We start from the raw sequence: 19,080 nt of genomic DNA, 5'->3' as shown, positions 1-19,080 counted from the left end.
AGATACACTGAGCATTATTTTCTCATTTGTAACATTCTCCACGAAGCATTGTTTTTATTTTGAGCATGAGCCATCTTCATTGAGTTTTGGAGCTGCTTTAAGAAATATATGAATGTTAGCAGTGATCCTTTCAATCTTGAATGAAACAAGATTGCAGTCAAATGTTCTTCTAGTTCTCAGGAGAATATTTCTTGATGGCTATGTGGAGTTTGGGAATTCAATGTATATCCATGTTACAGGGTTGTATAAAAATAGATACCATCAGGTGCATGAGTCTCGATAAAGGATCTTGACCCGAACATTGATTGACCACTTCTCTCCAGGCATGCTGCCTGACCTGCTGAGTCTCTTTAGTTTCTCATTGTTTCACTTCCAGGTGCATACCTGACACGAGTAAACATTAGGTGCACTAGCGTGGATCACAACTCGACATGCCTAGTTCAAATTCATTGTTGGCATGATTTCACCTGGAAATTCAAGCTAATCTGATTTACTTCAAGTAAAATTGATATTAGACTTGGCAAAATGGCAGTGCTGCCAGAACTGATGAACAAATCTCAGTACACCCCCATGGGGTCCTACTACCCAGTTCTACTGACAGTTACATACAAGCTAAGGCCTGTTATAGGGGCTGACGGTGTTTTTATTTAAAATTCTGCGACCCCTTGGGGTCTGGTCTCAAAATGGTAGTGCCTTTGTTCAGCAGCAGGCCTCAAGGGATTGCAGTCTCCTGGGGAGAGCACCAGCAACAAGGAGAACACCCCTGTTGAGAAGGAGATGCAGAGGAGATGACCACAAGGATGGTGGGGATCAGCAAGGGGTTCCATGGCTGAAAGACATACAGGCAGCGAGCTGCTGATGACGCAGCCGGGGAACCCACCACAGGCTGCACGCAGCTGGAGGCTGGCTCACTGCAGCTGAGTGTCAGAGCCAGAGTTTGAGAGGATGCTGAGGGAAAAAAGGGCTCCCGAAGGGCCCTGAGCACTGAAGGCTTCTTCATCATGTCAGAGATTTGGATCTGGGCTCGGATTGCCGATGGTTTGAACCGAACTGAACCCTTGTCTGGCTGCAGAGGCTGAGGGAGTGCTGGAGGTGAATTCTTGATAGTCGGTGACTCTGGGGGGCACTCTATTTTACTTCTCTTTCTTTGACCGTAAGGAGTGCCGGGCAATGTTAATGCTAATGGCGTATCTTTGTCTGCCATGTAGAATATAAAAGGCCATTTCATCTAATACAGGTATGGCATTTCTCTTTCATTACATGACAATAAATAGTATCTGATCTAGTAACACACAATTCCGATTTTCGCCATGCTCACATATTTGGAATAAATAATAATAATTGCTTGAGCAAGCTATAGATATTCAGTCTTTTCTAAATTTTCAGAAAGAAACAAACAGCAACTTTTGATGAAATAGTTGAAGAAAATTAATTGCGTGAAAAGATAAGCTGCAGAGAACAGGTGAAAGATATTACTTCATATCAAGCAAATGTATTGACAATTATTTCAAACAAAAATGTTTTCTAAAGTCGAAAATACCCAAGTTCCTACTTAAAATGTTCATGATATTTTATTAATGCATGATTTGAGTTGGAAATGCATTTTTTTTCCTTTTATAGGATGTCATATCTTTGATGACAGTTTCTGCATTTAATTTGCCTTCTCTAATTTAACCACATTTCTGTAGATGATGAAGTGATAACAAACAGACCTGCTGATAATTTAGTAACTGTGGGGAAGAAGGAGGTGTGGTTTGCATGCTGTGATTTTCCAGCTCAGAAAGCTTTTATTGTTAACAAAAAAAAGCCGAAGGAACTCAGCAGGTCAGATAGTATCCATGGGTTGAAATGGTCAGTCATTGTTTCAAGTCGGAAACCTTTATCAAGACTAAGATAATGATCTTTATCTCTGTCTTGATAAAGACTCCCATTCCTAATCTTTAACTGTCCATTTCTACCTGTTGAGTTCCTCCAAGTTTTCTTTGTTTGCTCAAGATTCCAGAATTTGCAGATTTTGTGTTTCATTAGCTTATCCTGGCTTGAGAGATGTGGAAGATGGATTAAAAGTACTAATATCACAATTTAAAACCCATGAGTGATTAAACATGATACGCTATTAATAACTCACATCAGACTAGAAGTCATGATTCTTCTTTTCTTTGGCTTGGCTTCGCGGACAAAGATTTATGGAGGGGTATGTCCACGTCTGCTGCAGGCTCGTTGGTGACTGACAAGTCCAATGTGGGACAGGCAGGCATGGTTGCAGCGGTTGCAAGGGAAAATTAGTTGGTTGGGGTTGGGTGTTGGGTTTTACCTCCTTTGTCTTTTGTCAGTGAGGTGGGCTCTGCAGTCTTCTTCAAAGGAGCCGAACTGTGAGGTGCCAAGATGCACGATTGGAGGCGATATCAGCCCACTGGCGTTGGTCAATGTGGCAGGCACCAAGAGATTTCTTTAAGCAGTCCTTGTACCTCTTCTTTGGCGCACCTCTGTCCACCTCGAGCCAGTGGAGAGCTCGCCATAGAACACGATCTTGGGAAGGCGATGGTCCTCCATTCTGGAGACGTGACCCACCCAGCACAGTTGGGTCTTCAGCAGCATGGATTCAATGCTTGTGGATTCTGCCATCTCAAGTACTTTGATGTTGGTGATGAAGTCATTCCAATGAATGTTGAGGATGGAGCGGAGACAGCGCTGATGGAAGCGTTCTAGGAGCCGTAGGTGATGCCGGTAGAGGACCCATGATTCAGAGCCGAACAGGAGCGTGGGTATGACAGTGGCTCTGTACACGCTGATCTTTGTGTGTTTCTTCGGGTAATTGTTTTTCCAGACTCTTTTGTGTAGTCTTCCAAAGGCGATATTTGCCTTGGTGAGTCTATTGTCTATCTCTTTGTCAATCCTTGCATCCGATAAAATGGTGCAGCCAGGGTAGGTAAACTGGTTGACTGTTTTGAGTTCTGTGTGCCCGATGGAGATGTGGGGGTGCTGGTAGTCATGATGGGGAGCTGGCTGATGGAGGACCTCAGTTTTCTTCAGGCTGACTTCCAGGCCAAACATTTTGGCAGTTTCCGCAAAACAGAACGTCAAGAGCTGAAGAGTTGGCTCTGAATGGGCAACTAAAGCGGCATCGTCTGCAAAGAGTAGTTCACGGACAAGTTGCTCTTGTGTCTTGATTAAGTAGGCTTTAATCACTGCAAGCACATCTCACATGTTGCTAGCCCGGTTCCAAGGCAGGTACTGAGGGAGGGGTTTGGGCGTGATTGCCTTTATGGGAATTCTGAGGGGAAACATTCATATTAGATAGCACTGACAATTACACAGTGGTCCCACCACAAAATACTCTTGTAAGTCCCATGATAGAAGATTGAATTGAGCTTGATGAGCTGTTCCATGTGTTGTCTTGGACTGGGGATAGGAAAATATAAAGGAATGGAGAATAACTTAAATTAAAGGCTGGGAATTTGTTAGGAGACTAAATTTGTTTTGGTGAATATTTAAACGATAAGGTTATTCTGAACATTATAGCCCAAAAGTTTTATTGTTTGCACATGCATTTGTGATATAACACTGATGAAAATGTATTTGGAAAAGAAAATTGAGGGCCCACTGTGACCTCTATAAAGTTGGTGATTTGCCTTCTTGACCCTCAGTTTGTCTAAAGCACTAATCCATGGAGGCACAGTGGCTTCCAGTGGTGTAGAACCTGTGCCCAAATACAATCACACTATAATCAGACTACTATGCATGCAGAAGCAGGCATGGGCATAGTTGCACAGATCATACAGTTCCACCATCCTGACAAACAGAACAATTATGGCCATTTCTCCAAATACACCAATTGAACATTGGAGGTTCTGATCACTTCTCTACAAACACCTACGTTCTGTTGTGATGCTCAGAATAGATCCACAACCTACCTGCTTTACTCTGTATAAAAGAGAACACTGAAGTGCAGAAAGTAATGCCTTTCATTGTGCTAATTGTGAGGTCCAATCTCAAGCACACTATGTCTTGGACTCATCATGTGTATCATTTTTGGCAGCAGATCCGTGAGAAACTATAAATTTTCATACCCTCCACTACTATTTTAAGGTGTTTTTCCAGGTGGCTAAAGCCTTTGTGTACTCACATAAATATCTCCCATACTTCCAATGGATATATTGAGCTGATGTACTGTTACAGGGAAAGTTGATTGTGAATTAGGATGTAAGCCCATTGAGGGAGGAGATGAAATAACATACATTTGGTTGATGTAAAAATATTTTATTCATCACAGTAAAAATGCCTACTTCATATCGGAAAACAATAGTAATAAAATGGCAATTTCAAAGGATTGCTTTGCAATTTGCTTTGCAAGTAGTTACATAACCATGTAAGTATTTATTTTTTTTAAAGTCACAAATCCTTTCATTTTGTATCTAATCAGAAGGAACCCAACCTGATGAATGGCGCCTGAAGCACATCTAGTAATGGTCACCAATATTCTTGCAATTTGACAAAAATATCGAATTACTGGGCAACCAATCAGTTTCAACCCTCAGGTTCAAGCTGACCTTTGCTCTCTGTCAGGAGACATCTGGAAGGTTCTGTTTTTAGTGTGGGAGTTAATCACAAATATAATGAACAATGACAGATTTTAAATGAAATTTCTTGTAGAGCCTTTCCACTAGAACTTAATTCTCATAATTAAATGTCTGCTTCATCGGCAAAGGGTCCAGTGCATTCCCAAGAGAGCAAATTGGAAAATCTTCACTGTGGGATGCAGAGCTATCAGGGAAAAAAAAACAATTATTGCTGACTAGCAGGTTCCACAAAACTGATCAATGCTGTTCACTTGACTTACATTCCAAATATGGGAGCAGACCACTTCTCAGCTAGGGTATGCTGATGACCTCTTGATTATGTAAAGATTGTGCCAATTTAGAGGGCAAGAATGCATTCAAAATCTGTCAGCAGAACTCAGTTCATGTAAGGTCAATTCAAAGTCAAAAAGTTGGACCTTGGAGTCACATTTTCATAATGTGCCATTTCAGATAACAAATTTTCATTTCCTGAATGATTCCAGGGTTGAATTAAATGCAATGCACTGAAAATATAGATTTTGATTACGTTTACATTGTTAGCTTCTGTGCTTTGTCTTCTTCTGTGACTAGTGACTACTTCATTGCATTAGTTAGATTGTTCAATTGTTTAGTCCACCTGGATTGTTTTTATGCATCTGCACACTATCCCTGGAGTCACATGATATGATTCCACTTTATCAGTTTATTGCATAGGTCTGCATTAAATTATATCACCCAATTTACTGCATAATTGAACATGATGTTCAACACATTCTTTATTTTCTGCAGTCTTTTCCAATTCCACTGCTTCACTTAACTTGATACAATTTACAAATTCAATCACTTTCTATTGAGTGTATAAATTCAAGTCAGTTTTTATTATTAAAAATATTGAGCCTAGAGGATCACAATTCAATAGACTTCTCACCTCAACATGTGAGTATTACGCATCAAATATTTTTTTCAAAGAAATATATTTGTGGGGACAAAAAAACATCCATGCTGAGATGCTAAGAGATTGCCGTAACATGGAATGAAGCAATTTTACACATAAAATTAGTGACCACAATTGTACATTTATATCTGGGTGAGATATTTGTATTTCCCAGAAATGTATCTGATACCAAACTTGTTCCAATTCTATCAACTGTAGTTTATGGTCCAAAATTTGCTGACGGCAGGATTTTCAACCATGTTGATCTGATAAACTTAATTTTTACTCACAGAAGAACCAACGAATTCTTAAGGCTCACAAGTTATACTATTTAACGGGGCAATCACACTCGCCTACATTCATAATCAGACTGCTGCACCTCATTAGATACTCGCAGAATTTACTCTGTATAATGCTCACACTGAAAACAGACTCTTTTTGCATTATTTGCTGCAGACAAAACCAACTCACAATGGGCATTTGCCTTGACCTAACACTCAATTTCACTGGTGACGTGGATATGTTAAATAAGCCTCCAGACATCAAGGGTATCCACATGGAACACATTGCAGGAGATCTGCAAGAGTACAAAAGTACTTCAAAGTAAAGCAGGAATAAATGTATTTCTTCTAATCTAGTGTCTTTCACTTAGTATTCATAATGTAGTCTGCTCTGCGCAAAAATCTAGAATGAGTATTGGTTTCCCAAAGGTACAGGTGCCACAAGACTCACACCTCCAGGTTCAGAAACAGCTGCTACCCCTACACCATCAGACTCTCAACAACAAATTCAATCAGGGACTCATTTAAGGACTCCTAATTTTGTACTTTTATTGGTTTTTTTTTTGCTTTTTCTCTCCTCTCTATGTTGCTCAGTAAGTTGTTTACATTTGTTTATTTGTTTCTATGTGTTCAGTTTTTTTTTGCACGACCACTAAGTGATAATTCTGCCTGGCCTGCAGGAAAAAGAATCTTGGGGTTGTATGTGATGCCATGTAGGAACTCTAACAATAAATTTGAAATTTGACTCTTTGTAGTCATTCTGTTTCCACTCTGACCTCTCTTTGCCTTTTCACACTTTTCCAAGCTCAAGACACAGCATTTCATCTTCTGACAAGTCACATTGAGGTTCTTGAGACTCAGTGTTGAATCTATTAATTTTAATTTACCAACCTTATAACTATAACATTAGCTCAGTTTTTCTCTTTCTACCAATGCTGCCTTATTGGCTCGGAGTTTCTAGCATTGAGTTTTGTTTCCAATATCCAGCAAATACTTATCATAGTTCCAACATGTTCCTTTGATTCATGTTCTCTCATCTATTGCCCTCTTTCATCTATTAACTGGCAGCTCCAAAAACATAGGGCAGCACAGTGGCTCTGCTATTTGAGTTGCTGTCTCACAGTTCAGCAAATTGGGTTCAATCCTGACCTTGGGTGCTGTCTGTATGAAGTTTAAATGCTCTCTCTGTCACTGCATAAGTTTTCTCTGGGTGTTCCTGGGAGTTTGTAGGTTAATCAGCATGGTAAATTGGCCCCATTATGTAAAAATGAGTGGTAAAGTCTGGAGAGCTGATGGGAATGTGGTGAGGCTTCATTGAAATGAGTGTAAGATTGGTAAATAGATTCTTACTTCTCGGCATGTCACAATGGATCAAAGAGGATTGTATCCTGTGTGTGCAGTATGAGTATATGACTATATCTTTTCTTTGGCTTGGCTTCGCAGACGAAGATTTATAGAGGGGGTAAATGTCCACGTCAGCTGCAGGCTCGTTTGTGGCTGACAAGTCCGATGCGGGACAGGCAGACACGGTTGCAGCGGTTGCAGGGGAAAATTGGTTGGTTGGGGTTGGGTGTTGGGTTTTTCCTCCTTTGTCTTTTGTCAGTGAGGTGGGCTCTGCGGTCTTCTTCAAAGGAGGTTGCTGCCCGCCGAACTGTGAGGCGCCAAGATGCACGGTTTGAGGCGATATCAGCCCACTGCCGGTGGTCAATGTGGCAGGCACCAAGAGATTTCTTTAGGCAGTCCTTGTACCTCTTCTTTGGTGCACCTCTGTCACGGTGGCCAGTGGAGAGCTCGCCATATAACACGATCTTGGGAAGGCGATGGTCCTCCATTCTGGAGACGTGACCCACCCAACGCAGCTGGATCTTCAGCAGCGTGGACTCGATGCTGTCGGCCTCTGCCATCTCGAGTACTTCGATGTTAGGGATGAAGGCGCTCCAATGAATGTTGAGGATGGAGCGGAGACAACGTTAGTGGAAGCGTTCTAGGAGCCGTAGGTGATGCCGGTAGAGGATCCATGATTCGAAGCCGAACAGGAGTGTGGGTATGACAACAGCTCTGTATACACTTATCTTAGTGAGGTTTTTTAGTTGGTTGTTTTTCCAGACTCTTTTGTGTAGTCTTCCAAAGGCGCTATTTGCCTTGGCGAGTCTGTTGATGTTTAAATGTTTAACATACACCTGGCAGATCACAGGCAGTTAAGGATAACAATTGTCATTGAAGATCTTATGCACCAAGGCTTTGCATGAAAACATCTTAGAACAGGATTGTCAATGCCATTTATAATTTCACAAAGCTGTCCACAAAGTGACACTGAGTTTCTAATTATTTTAATTTTGAATTTAGACATACAGCACGGTAACAGGCCTTTTCGGTCCATGAGTCCGTGCTGCCCATTTTACACCCAATTAACCTACATCCCCAGTACATTTTGAAGGGTGGGAGGAAACCAGAGCCCCTGGGAAAAAGCCACACAGATATGGGGAAAACATACAAACTCCTTACAGTCAGCGTGGGATTTGAACCAATTAACTGTGGCCATAATTCATTGCTTGCAAACTGACCTCTCTGTTTTTGGTCTCCCACATAGTTCCAGTGATGCCCAAGGTAAATGTGAACAGCAGCATCCCATCTTCTGCCCAGATCTCAGAATGAACTGTTATATTGGTTAATTTCAGATAACCAGCCTTTCCAGTTTGTGTCAAAACTGAGCAGGTCTGTTATATATTCACCCACTTTTACTTCAATCAAAGTTTCTTTCTCCACAGAGGTGACTTGATTTGCCAAGTACTTCCATCAATCATTTTTATTTCAAATTTAGATCAACTGCTGTAATCTGCATCTCACTATTCCAGCAATTTCCTTATTCCCTGCTTCCCTCCTTCAACTGCCTCTATTTATACTCCTTCAGATACATCACCTGTGATTAAAAATACATTCATCATCCTCTCTTACGTGGCACCATTAAGATTCTACTCACCTGGACAATCTTGGACTCTTTGCATCACAGAGATCCCCTTTATTATCTCCACCTCTCTCCCTCCCTGCAAATTAAAACACACTTGTTTTCTCACGTTGGAACTTCTGATGAAAGGCTAACTAATGAAAACACTAACCTTTGATTTGCTCTTCAAAGATGCTGTCTGGTCTGCTGAGTATCTCCAGCACTGGCTGTTTCTTTTTCTCCAGTGAAGTTATTTTCACCCATGTCCATGATCAATAAAGCTCACCCAGGGGTGCAGACTGTGTTCACAGATGAAGCCACAGTTACTCTCATTCTCCTGCCTCAAGATCAGTCCAGCACACATTGAGATTTCCCACTAGAGAGGCTGATCACTGACATTCTTTGGAAAACATGTTAGAATTTGTCCAATTGTCCATCAGTGAAAAGCAGTCAGCAGAGTGCAAAACGTTCATGCACTGCAGTTATGTCCTCACATAGACCTCCCTGGCTCTTCACTACCAGGAGCACATGCCAGAGGATCTCTGTGCTCCCCTTGAGCATGTCAAATCCATCCTGAGCTACCACACTACTGAAGTATTACTTTGCAAGGGTACTTGTGTTGAGGCCCTGTGCCTCCAAGTGCTGGCTGATGCATTCTCACCTAACTTGGCAGCAATGAGAAAATCAATCAGTAATACCTACTTATCCACAGAACTGAAAAGTATTACACAAGGGAACTGCCAATACTACTCCTGAAATGATATTGTTGAATACTGCAATCTGGTTACAGCTTTTTAAAACAGCATTAGGGCAATGTGCAATGAGGCTTCAGTTCGGAAAGAATTACCCAAGTGAATTTATCAGCAATTGCTTTCTGTTTACTGTTCAACAGTGTCTCAATGATCAGTTTGTCCATTATTGAGAAAGCCTTGAATTAATCAAATGTGTTGACAGGTTGTGTTCTCCATTGCACATGGTTTTTTACAATCCACTGAAGGACAGTGCCAGAGAGAACTTTTCCTTTCTAAATCCAACCTGAGTCTGGTTTACAAAAACGTGGGAAATATTTTTTTAAATCATTTGAAAAGAAGTTTCACCAATGAAAGAATATTTATTGCAATTGTTTGCTAATTTACACATTGGGCTACATTGTTTGCATACCCATTGCAATATTGATTGGAGTGTATGGAAATTAGAAACAGTTATTTAAAAGAGAGCTGTTCTGACTAAACAACACTGTGGCAGACTGGGGAATGAGATAATTAAAAGAGTAATCCTTGGCTCACTCAGTTGATTCTCTGATGTTGTTGCTACCTATTTCATCAATCTTTTAATAATTATTTTAAGAATGATGACAGCAGCTAAAGAGGAGTGACAACAGTCTCTCACTCTCTCTCTCTCTCGCTCTACACACACACACACACACACACACACACACACACACACACACACACACACACACACACACACACACACACACACACACACACACACACACACACACACACACACACTGTCAGGTTTAGTTTCCATGATAATAGCTCTGTGAGGGATATCAAGTAGAGACATGTGGCAAGGAGGTGCCAGCTCTCTCAGTCACTGCACCACAGAGCATAAAACCTTTGATTTGCCTTACTAGGCTTACTGGTACATCAACAGAAAATACTGCAGGCACTAACAGTTCAGACAGCAGTATTTTAGTTGATAATGATAATGAATTTATTGTCATATACATTGTACATGTGTCATACACATATACAATCTATATGTGCACCAAAATTCATATTTGTTGCAGCTAAATAGGTACTTTATAAAAATAAACAACAAAATCAACTGCAATTGAACAACAAAGAAACAATAAAAACAAAAAAATATAAATTTATTGATGAATTCATATTTATCCTTGTACGAAAAGGTGACAGGCAATAGTGCAGATAATCCTTTAGTGGTGGCAAAGGCATCCTTGATTACTGTAATAAGGAAAGGTTCAAGAGTCTGATAGCTGTGGTAAAGAAACTGTTCCTGAATCTATAAATGCCAGCTTCAGGCTTTTATACATTCTGCCCGAACATAACAATGAGAAGAGGTTGTGACCAGGGAGATAAGGGTCCTTTATGATCTTGGCTTCTTCATTAGGCAACAGCTCACATTGATGCATTCATTGGATGGATGTTCAGAGCCTGTGATTGACTTGTTTGTAACCTTCTGGAGCCTTCTCCATTCCTGGGCATTTGAAATCCAAAACTAAGCCGTGATGCCACCAGTCAGTAGTTTCCACAATGCCCCTGTGGAAGTTTGGTGGTGTATCTGATGACATGCCACATCACCTCAGACATTTGGTTAAAGTAGAGGCATTGGTGTGGCTTCTTCACAGTTGTCTCAATGTGCTGACTCCAAGAGATGTCCTTCTGAAATAATGGCTCCCAGGATTTTGAAGGCACTAACCCTCTCCACCGCCATCCCATCAATGCGCACAGTTGTGTGAACCCTTGGCATCTTTTGTGGATGTCACGTTCAGCATAGACATGAGAGTCGAAGGGCCCATTCCTGTGTTCAACTATTCTGTATTCTATGTTCTATTTCATGGTCAACTCCTCTGGACATGTTATATGGTTTGCATGCCTGTCCCCAGAGACCAGAAAAATACAGTTAATCACTGTAAGCGATTGCCAGGGGAACATTCAAGGATATGTTAAAAGCATCCTTGAGAGGAAAAAAGCAAATCCTCACTAACTCGTGGAAATCCCTTCACTTTGACAGCCCAAAATGAAGAAGGATAATTTAAATTGGCACTGAGAACCTGAGTCTATGAACAAGGAGCACACAGAGCCTCAGAAAAGCCATGGAAGGCTTATATCACCCCCATTGATTGTCCTGCCAATAACATTCAAGATACAAGATTCAAGATTATTTTATTGTCATGAAATAAAACAGAAAATGTGATTTTGCACAAAATTTCCTTTAGTCTGGCATAAGGCAGACAGAAATTCGCTGTCAGCAAAAATTGCCCAGCACCCCTTACAATCAGAGAGAAGCAAAAGAGAGTAATTGAGTGTCCACCGATTCACATTCAGTTTTCCTGCAGCTTCCACAGCCACATGGCCTTCAGTCCAAACCATCAGTAAACCAAGCCCCATTAGCCAGTCTTGACACAGTCCCCAGCAGTTCTGCAGCCTCGTGTGAGTTCTTTGACAGCAGTTGCCAACAGCCCGTAGCCTGTATGGGTTCCTTGCCTCAAGTCTCTTCTCTATTTCAAACCATTGAGTCCCTCATCAGCTTAATCTGGCATGGCAGAACCCATAGAAATGAAGAGGAATCAAATCATCCTCAGCCCCAAGAGGATGAGGGGATTGGATGTAATATCTCCAAATTTGCAGATGACACTAAGCTAGAAGGGGTTGTGTGCATGAAAGAGGGGGTCAGGAAGCTCCAGTGTGATTTGGATAAATTGAGGGACTGGGCAGATACATGGCAAATGCACTACAATGTGGATAAATGTGAGGTTATCCACCTTGGTAATACAAACCGGAGGGCAGATTACTATTTGAATGGCAATAGATTAAGAGATGGGGAAGTGCAGAGAGACCTAGGGGTACTTGTACATCAGTCTCTGAAGGCGAGCATGCAGGTACAGCAGACGGTTAAAAAGGCAAATGGTATGTTGGCCTTCATATCAAGAGGGTTTGAGTATAGGAACAAGGATACCTTACTGCAGCTGTACAGGGCCTTGGTGAGACCACACCTGGAGTATTGTGTGCAGTTTTGGTCACCTTATCTAAGGAAGGATGTTCTTGCAATGGAGGGAGTGCAGAGGCGATTCACCAGGCTGATACCTGGAATGGCAGGAATGACTTATGAGGAAAGATTGCGCAAATTGGGATTGTACTCCCTGGAGTTTAGAAGATTGAGAGGGGATCTCATAGAGACATATAAAATTCTGGCAGGACTGGACAGAATGGATGCAGATGGGATGTTTCCAATGATGGGAAAATCCAGAACCCGGAGCCATGGTTTGAGGATAATAGGCAAACCATTTAGGACTGAGATGTGGAGGAATTTCTTTACCCAGAGGGTGGTGAATCTGTGGAATTTATTGCCACAGAGGGCAGTAGAGGCAGGTTCATTAAATATATTTAAGAGGGAATTAGATATATTTCTTCAGTATAAGGGTTTTAAAGGTTTAGGAGAGAAGGCGGGGTCGGGGTACTGAACTTTAAGATCAGCCATGATCTCGTTGAATGGCGGAGCAGGCTCGAAGGGTCGAATGACCTACTCCTGCTCCTACCTTCTATGTTTCTATCTCCTATATAGATTTAAGATGGGCACACGCATTTTACATCAAGTCTTCTGTGACTTTCAGTCACATCTTTTTTTTTTAATTTTATTTTTCACACTATGAACCATATTAATCAAAATACACACAAACATTTCCCTCTTTAATGTACATAGTGGCATTTTCTCCCCTTTTTTCCCCTCTCCCTTCCCTCCCTCCTTCCCACCCCCTCCAAACCCATTAAACTTTCAACATATACAATACAATAAACCCATTAAACAATGTCATCACACAATGAAAACAAACAAGAAAATTGTGTCATCTACTTTTACACACTGGATCAGGTAATTTCGTCTTCTTCTCATTCTCTCATTTTAGGGGGTCTGCGGTAGGCCCTCTCTGTTGTGTTCCATGTATGGTTCCCAAATTTGTTCAAATAATGTGACTTTATTTTTTAAATTATATGTTATTTTTTCCAATTGAATACATTTATTCATTTCCATGTACCATTGCTGTACTCTCAGGCTCTCTTCTGAATTCCAAGTTGACATTATACATTTTTTTGCTACAGCTAAGGCAATCATAATAAATCTTTTTTGTGCTTCATCCACTTTGAGGCCTAATTCTTTACTTCTTATATTACTTAGAAGAAAGATCTCTGGATTTTTTGGTATGTTGCTTTTTGTGATTTTATTTATCTGTATTCATTTGCCTTGGATATCCTTTCTGTATAAATTCCAAATATATCATGTTTGGTAGCTCCTGTTATCCTAACACATAAATTTATGCCACATAGTTCCAAATATCCTTTTGTCTTCGCTTGAACGTATGTTCCTAAGTAGCCTGATTCTAATTTTAATGTCATTCCCTTTCATTCTTGTTTCTCTCCCCAACAGAGGAAATTGTTTCTTTACATGTATACTTTCTCTATATTGACTCATTTTTGGCTCAGATAAGGTGTGGCTCATCTAATGTGAGCTGATTAACAGGATCTGTGAAGAAGCTGTCTCATCAAGAGGAAAAAAGAAACTATCTTGGAGGACCGTTGGAGTGTAAGAGATTGCCTGGTGTGAGCTGGCCTGCTGATGCAGGGGCAGATCCATGCTGATTGGGGGACAAGTCTAATACCAGTATTAACTCCATCTCTGTCAATTTCACAAGGATGGCAGCAGCAATGAACACCTTGGGAGGACAAAGAATCTGGAACACTGTCAGGCTGGCAGGAAAGACATGAGTGAAGGAGCCTGTTTTCCCAGGACCTCTGTCAGGAAGGTATTAATGAATTGCTGAAAATTTGAGGTGAAGAACATCTACTGCCTCTAGGATGTCACAGATAACAGTCACTTTCATGTGACATTCAAGATCCCAGAGGGATGGCAGAGAATCCAGAAGAAGGGGAATGTGGCTCCACTCTCAGTCTTTAAGGCACAGCTGCTTTTCACACTTTCAACACAGAAGGAATGAGTGATAACAGTGAATACTTTCAACCCATTCAACCCATATGTGCCAATCATGTACATGCTCACCTTCCTAGGCCATTATGTTGAGGAAACAGGGTCCTGCATGGAAGGCAAGATGTGTCTGGAATCTGGATCAGCAAACACTAAATGAAGCTGAAACAGAGAGTAAATATAAAAGGGGCCATTATTCACCCCACTTTAGTGTTAGCCTTTGGAAGGAACCATGGGTACTTGGTCTACACTGCACAGGTGCGCTGGAACTGCAACAAAGCTAGACATGTGGCAGCCTAATGCATCACAGTCAGCTGTAAGAACTGCAAGCAGGAAGACCACCAGATGAAGGACTGTGCAGAGACCAAGTGCTACAACTTGTGTGGGGAAGCAGGGCATCTCTACAGAGCCTGTCCAAATCAGGTAGCCACCTATGCACAGGCAACAAGAGGCAAAACGGCCAACATCACCACCTCCAGCAATGTCAACACCCCTTCAATCTCAACTACGACAGAGACCCCAGTGGAAACCACGACAAGGGAGAGTAAGAAGCTCTCGTTTATCCACCTCCAACCCCCAAACCCCAGGCACAAGGTGGGAGGCCCCTCGTGAATTGTTGTCGAAAAGTGACAGAAGGTCAAGAAAAGGAAGAAAACTCAAAAAGCCCCACAAAAGAAATAGGCAACTAACATCACCAGCAATGGTAAGTAAAGAGTCAAGGATCAAACAAAAACCAGCTTCCTCTCTTTTTCTGAGGATGAAACCAGCAAGAGAGTCTGATAAAGGCAGAGGAAGCACCAAGACAGGGGAAATAAAGGAGGACAATGGGTGATGGGTAATACTAGCTGTGGAATGTACAGCACCCAGCGACTCCCCCCCCCCCTCCCACCAGCTCCAGGAGACTGGGAGCTGTGCAGAACCCGTCATCCTTCAGCTCCAGCAGAAGGATAATACAAGCCAGCCAGGAGATGGAGAAGCAAGAGCGCAGGCAGATCTCTCCCCAGTGGCATCACCAGCTTTACCTGAGAAGACCCCACTTCTAGAAGAAGATTGCACCCAGTTTATGGGCCCATAAACAATACTGAAGTTCAGCAAAACTTTGGGCATGAGGGCTCAGGCTGATTGACACTGGACTGTAAGGATGGCAAAACAGAGATTCAATGTGCACTAGTCAAATGCATTAGGCGATGTCTAAGCACCTTGCAGTACTTGTCAAAGTCAAGGCAACTTTGACTTTCCTACATTGGAGTGGGCTGCCACACTTTAGGAACTACAGAAGTTGGTCGTGATGATAGTCTCATGAATTGTTCGTAAGGTTGGTGAAGGGTGGAACGTTTGTCGCTCCTCTGGTCTGAGTATCCTGACTGAAGCTACCCAGAGAATTTAGAGGATATAAATGAGAAGCATTCAGGTTGGAGAACTGTGAAACCCTTCTTTGATCCCCCAGTGAACTCATGGGAAGCAACCAAAAAGAATATCAAAAGGTTCTTTATCCTCAAAGGTACTTGCAGAGAAAAACAGAGAAGGAAGGAATTGGGCAAACTGCTGCCTGATTTGCAGCAGCTCCTCCCTTCTGCAGTCAAGAGGGGTGGACGTGAGAAAGGTTCTCTGAGAAGTGAATGGCTTGCAAGCCGTGCTATTCACCTCAGAGTCCTCCAAGATCATCATCAGACCCAGAGTCCACACAGTGGAGCAGGATGAGACATGCTCACATTTCCTCTTCCATAAGTTTCACAGAGGGACCTCTCTGATCCACAATCTTAAAGAAGAGGTCAGTTCATTCACAGACAGGCATACAGAGGACCAGTAAGTAGATCCTTTTTTTTGATGATCTTACGGCACTAAGGCTACAGATAGAATGGCCTTCTCTGTCACGGATGTTTAAGATGATGACAAGCTAGAGAGTTTGGACCAGCCAATTAGCCTGACAGGCTCCATCCCTTCCCTTGGGTCGAGAATAACTCCCAGAAAAGATTGCTTACTGGTTGAGTTATACACGGTTTTGTGGGATTGGTTGGATCTAGTCCAGCTGGAAGTATACAAGCAGCATTTCAGATTTTATAAGGAAGGTCATCATCACCCTCATCTTAAACAGAAAAAGAGGATATCATGAATTGAAGACCCATATCATTGCTAAATGTTGACTACAAATTCATATCCAAAGCCATCACCAATTGAGTCAGGTCTGTTCTGGGACAGGTGATCAATTCAGAGCAAATCTCATGGTTCTGGGTGGGAAAATCTCTGAGAGCCTTGCGCTGCTCATGGATACCATAGTCTCCATGCATGACACATTTTGATTTTACCCTATAGAAATTACAGCACTTTTTTTTATACACAATCCCCTCATTTCAGGGCACCATAATGTTTGGGTTATTTGGCTTCACAGGAGTTTGTGAGTACTCCTGTATGTTTAATTGCTTCATTGGTGCAGGTGTAAGAAAGCAAGGCTTATTTCAAAGCTTTTGATCACCTTTGGAGACTGTTGTTGCTATTTTCCTATATGAGGTGCAAAGATATGCCAATGAAAGTCAAAGAAGCCAATATGAGCCTGAAAAACAAAAAAGACACCGCTCAATCCTTAGGATTACCAAAATCAAAAGTTTGGAACGTCATTAAGAAGAAAGAGTATACTGGTTAGCTCAGTAATCACAAATGTACTGGTATTCCAAGGAATACCTCCACTGCTGATAACAGAAGAATTCTCATCATAATGAAGTAAAATCCCCAAACGAATGTCCGACAGATGAGAAACATTCCTCAGGATGCAGATATGGATTATTTTCCCCATAAGATTTCATGAACAGAAATACAAAGGCAAAAAGTGTCTTTGTCCCAAACATTTTGGAGGGCACAGTACATGATGGGTGTGTTCTCCAAAGTAGGCTTTGGGAGGGGATCCAAAATTGGATTAAACTGCTCTACACAGACATTGGATTGCAGTCTAAATCAATGGGGAGGAAACAGGTAGCTTCCCCATCAAGTCTAGAGTCATTCAGGGTTGCCCACTCTCTCCAGTTTTATTTGTATGCTGCATAGAGCCATTTACAGAGTCCATCAGGAGGGTTGGGGTCATGGGAGAAGTGACATTGCCAGGTAGTGGAGGCACTCAGATCAAAGCCTCCCCATACATGGACAATGTCACTGTCTTCTGTTCAGACACACAAATGGTCCACAGACTGATCATCATCTGAAGTCCGTCTGCATCGGGTGCCAGGGTAAACCAGAAGAGGAGCAAAGCAATGGTGTTCGGTTAATGGTATGACCAATCTACCATCCCCTTCACAGTCAGATCTGACTTCCTAAAGATGTTGGTGATCTGGTTTGAAGGGGCCAAATCATGCAACAAAAATAGGTTGGACCCGATCACAAAGGTCCATCAGAAATTGGATCTGTGCCTGCGGCGCCCCCCTCAGTAACAGGGAAGAAACTGGTCATCGAGTATGAGGTGCTCTCGGTACTACTGCACGTGGCCCATCCCTTGCATTTTCAGCCTGATGGTCACCAGAGCAGTCTTCTAATTCATATGGTAATCCATGGTGGAAAGAGTCAGAAGGGTTGCTATGTACAAGCTGCTAGACAACCAGGTCAAGGGCATACCCAATGTGGCCCTCATCCTGATGACCACCTATATGTGTGGCTGCATCAGGCTGTGTGTGGAACCAAAGTAAGAGGGCACCAAGTGCTGCTATTTACTGTGAGTATACCTGTCCAGGTGTTGCAAGGGATGTGCTTGACCCTGTCATTGCACAATGTTCCAGTTAACTAAACTTTGCCACAAAAAAAGATTTTCCAGTCAAACACCTTTGACCACAAGGGCATCAGGCAGTGGTCAACATGGAATGTCCTGCAGACACTGAGAAATGAGGATTTGATGGATACTGTGGGATGGTTACCCAAGCAGACTGTCCAGGTCACCTGGCGAAATGCCTCATTGCCACTGCTCATGAACAACCCACCAGGACTTTACCCAGCTGGTGGTGAGAGGAGCCCTCCTGGTCAGATTTTTCCTGGAAAACAGGAACAACACCGACAACATATTTTTCCCCTGAGATAACTGCAGTGGAGTGAAGATAGATGCCCTCCTCTTTGCAGAATGCAGATTTGCTAAGTGTGTGTGGAGAAAGATACAAGGGTCCTTCCGCGAGATACTGTTCAGAGACCTGAACAGTTTTTCCAAGAGAAGCAACACTTCACTTGTGTATCTGCAGGAGTCATCTACTGCATCGGGTGCTCTCATTGTGGACTTCTCTACACCAGAGAGACAATGCTGACTGGGAGATCGCTTCACTGACCATCTTCGCTCTGTCCACATCAGTAAGAGGGATCTCCCAGTGGTCAATCATTTCAATTCTGTGCCCCACTCCTACACTGACATGTCTGTCCATGGCCTCATGTACTGTCAAACCCACGTCACCCGTAAACTGGAGGAGCAACACTTAATTTTCCATCTCGGCACTGATGGCATTAATACCAACTTCTCCGGATTCTGATAGCCAACTCCACATTCTCCCTCTGTTCCCCATCCCTCTGTCTTCTTTCCTCCAGCTCTGCAACCTTTGTTTGCTGGTGTGCGTTCCCTCCCTTATCCACTTATTACATCCTGCCTGTGGGACTGTGCTCCTCCCCTAGCCCCTC

Source organism: Narcine bancroftii, chromosome 7 (assembly GCF_036971445.1).
Source record: "Narcine bancroftii isolate sNarBan1 chromosome 7, sNarBan1.hap1, whole genome shotgun sequence".
In the NCBI taxonomy this organism is placed as follows: domain Eukaryota; kingdom Metazoa; phylum Chordata; class Chondrichthyes; order Torpediniformes; family Narcinidae; genus Narcine; species Narcine bancroftii.
The sequence above is the reverse complement of the archived record's forward strand: the minus strand, read 5'-3'. Positions refer to the sequence as shown.